The 3,790-nt window shown below is 39.0% G+C and overlaps 1 pseudogene; it reads left to right on the plus strand.

The window, feature by feature from the left end:
• Nucleotides 1-2,482: 2,482 nt before the first annotated feature.
• On the plus strand, nt 2,483-3,224 carry LOC102988856 (phosphomannomutase 2-like; annotated as a pseudogene).
• The last annotated feature ends 566 nt before the right edge of the window (nt 3,225-3,790 follow it).

Below are 3,790 nucleotides of genomic sequence, written 5' to 3' on the forward strand. Positions count from 1 at the left end.
AAAACTACTAGAGCTAATCAATGAATTTGGTAAAGTTGCAGGATACAAAATTAATGCACAGAAATCTCTTGCATTCTTATACACTAATGATGAATTTACCATTGCAACAAAAAGAATAAAATACCTAGGAATAAATCTACCTAGGGAGACAAAAGACCTGTATGCAGGAAACTATAAGACACTGATGAAAGAAATTAAAGATGACACCAACAGATGGAGAGATATACCATTTTCTTGGATTGGAAGAATCAATATTGTAAAAATGACTATACTACCCAAAACAATCTACAGATTTAATGCAATCCCTATCAAATTACCAATGGCATTTTTACAACAGTAGAACAAAAAATCTTAAAATTTGTATGGAAACACAAAAGACCCTGAATAGCTAAAGCAGTCTCGAGGGAAAAAATGGAGGTGGAAGAATCAGACTTCCTGACTTCAGACTATACTACAAAGTTACAGTAATCAAGGCAATATGGAACTGGCACAAAAACAGAAACATAGATCAATGGAACAAGATAGAAAGCCCAGAGATAAACCCACGCACGTATGGTCAATTAATCTATGACAAAGGAGGCAAGGATATACAGTGGAGAAAAGACACCCTCTTCAATAAGTGGTGCTGGGAAAACTGGACAGCTACATGTAAAAGATTGAAATTAGAACACTCCTTAACACCATACACAAAAATAAATTCAAAATGGATTAGAGACCTAAATTTAAGACTGGACACTATAAAACTCTTAGAGGAAAACATAGGAAGAACACCCTTTGACATATATCACAGCAAGATCTTTTTTGATCCACCTCCTAGAGTAATGGAAATTAAAACAAAAATTAAGGAATGGGACGTAATGAAACTTCAAACCCTTTGCACAGCAAAGGAAACCATAAATAAGAGAAGAAGACAACCCTCAGAATGGGAGAAAATATTTGCAAACGAATCAACAGACCACGCATTAATCTCCAAAATATATAAACAGCTCATGCAGCTCAATATTAAAAAAACAAACAACCTAATCCAAAATAGGCAGAAGACCTAAATAGACGTTTCTCCAAAGAAGACTTACAGATGGCCAAGAAGCACATGAAAAGCTGTTCAACATCACTAATTATTAGAGAAATGCAAATCAAAAGTACAATGAGGTATCACCTCACACCAGTTAGAATGGGCATCATCAGAAAATCTACAAACAACAAATGCTGGAGAGGGTGTGGAGAAAAGGGAACCCTTTTGCACTGTTGGTGGGAATGTAAATTGATATAGCCATTATGGAGAACAGTATGGAAGTTCCTTAAAAAACTATAAATGGAATTACCATATGATCCAGCAATCCCACTACTGGGCATATACCCAGAGAAAACCATAATTCAAAAAGACACATGCACCCCAATGTTCATTCCAGTACTGTTTACTATTGTAAATAGCCATTTACAATGGAAGCAACCTAAATGCCCATTGACAGATGAATGGATAAAGAAGATGTGGTACATATATACAATGGAATATTACTCAGCCAAAAAAAGGAATGAAATTGGGTCATTTGTAGAGATGTGGATGGATCTAGAGACTGTCATACAGAGTGAAGTAAGTCAGAAAAAGAAAAACAAATATCGTATATTAACACATATATGTGGGACCTAGAAAAATGGTACAGATGAACTGGTTTGCAGGGCAGAAATTGAGACACAGATGTAGAGAACAAATGTATGAACACCAAGGGGGGAAAGCCGCAGGGGGTGGGGTGTGTGTGATGAATTGGGTGATTGGGATTCACATTTATACACTGATGTGTATAAAGTTGATGACTTTAAGAACCTGCTGTATAAAAAAGTAAATTTAAAAAAAGGAAAAATAATTTTAAAAAAGAAAACAAAGTACATTTACCCTTATTTTTAAGAAATGCAAATTAAACTAATATTAGTGGATAGAGGGTCATCATGTCTGCAACTTACTCTCCAATGGTTCTAAGAAAAAGAAACAGGTACATATAGCAGATAAAGCACATATGGTAAAATGTTAACCTTTGGGGTATCTGGGTGAAGGATATATAAAAATTCTTTGTACTATCTTTGAAAGCTTTCTGTACGCAGTACAAAGTTAGAAATAAGGAAAAAAATTGTACATTTACCTAGAATGTTATATACAGTGGAGGTATTCTTCAAAAAGGAAGGCAAAATAAACTTTCAGTAAAACAAAACCAAAGAGAATCTAGGACTAACAGAGCAGAGTTGCAAGGGTCACCACAGGAAGTGAATCCAGCTGAAGAAAATGAGACTGGAAATAATTCTTGCCTTATATGAATTGGTATGATATTAATTCAAGGTAGGTGAAAAGTTAAGGAAGCATATTGTAATCCCTAAAATAACCACTATAAAACTAATTGAAACAGTGAATAATAAAATTATATGTAGGAGATCAAATAGAATACTAAAAAGTCAATTATTTTCATTATTTTAACAGAAAGTAGGGGAGGGGATGGAAACTAGGGACTTGAGGGCTCCTGGCCCAGTGTTCTGCCTCCTTGGTGTGGACTGGACCCTGCTGGCCCCTCAGCAGAAAATTACTAAAGAAATAAATGGCATTCTATAAAAATTGAGGCAGAAGATCAAAATCTGAGTCATAGGTGGGTTGAATTTCGATAAAGTGCAGGTGAAGCTGGGAAATGATGAGGTTAACAAAATATGATTATGTGTTTCCAGGAAATGGCTTGGTAGCGTACAAAGATGGGCAACTCTTATATTCAAGGTCACCTTGGTAAGGCCCTAATCCAAGATTTAATCAATGACTGAGCTACATTGTAGAAACCAAACTCCTGAAGAAGAAGGGGTGCTTTCATTGAAATTCTAAATGGGATGTGAATTCATCCTCTATTGAAAGAAGCTGCAGCCCCAAAGAACACATGGAGTTCTATACACATTATAAAGAAAGAAAATGTAAGACAAAAAAGTGTAGCAGATCTGTGCAAAGCATTTGCAAATAAAGGCCTCAGGTTTTCTGTGGTAGGCCAGATCGGCTTTGAGGCCTTTCGGAATGGATAGAGCAAGAGGTATTGCCTGGGACATGTAGAAAATCATGGTTATAAGACCATTTCTCTCTTTGTAGACAAAACTGTGGGAGGTGGGAACGACCACGAGATCTTCACAGACCTGGGAACTGTAGGCCACACAAGTCTGTGCCTGAGGACACAGGCAAGATCTGTGAAGAGCTCTTGTACTAATGGTCATTTTCCCTGTGGGAAGAAGAGGGAGCTAATGAGCCTGACAGGGTCATTCAGTGGCCAAACCCAAGGTCTCCCCTTCCTATGCCCACATGACCCAGCCCAGGGCAGGCTCTCCGCAGGGTTCAGTCATCTCATAGGGTCCTGACAGTGATATCCTCATGCAGCAGAGAAACCTCCCTCTATCCCCAAACACATGAGGCCTTCCACCTCCAATGCCAGAAGAGAGAAGAAAAGACTAGCCAAGAATGGAGCAAAGGGCTTCCCTGGTGGCTCAGTGGTTGAGAGTCTGCCTGCCGATGCAGGGGACACGGGTTCATGCCCTGGTCCGGGAAGATCCCACATGCCGCGGAGTGGCTGGGCCCGTGAGCCATGGCCGCTGAGCCTGCGCGTCCGGAGCCTGTGCTCCGCAATGGGAGAGGCCACGACAGTGAGAGGCCTGCATACCGCAAAAAAAAGAAAAAAAAAAGAATGGAGCAAAGGAATAACCCTAACAATAGACTTTATCCCCCAACTGCAATCACAGTATGCCTGGGCTTTGGGGAAACTTCCTTCTAGAAAGATAG

The sequence above is a fragment of the Physeter macrocephalus genome, chromosome 1, assembly GCF_002837175.3.
Source record: "Physeter macrocephalus isolate SW-GA chromosome 1, ASM283717v5, whole genome shotgun sequence".
Classification (NCBI taxonomy): Eukaryota; Metazoa; Chordata; class Mammalia; order Artiodactyla; family Physeteridae; genus Physeter; species Physeter macrocephalus.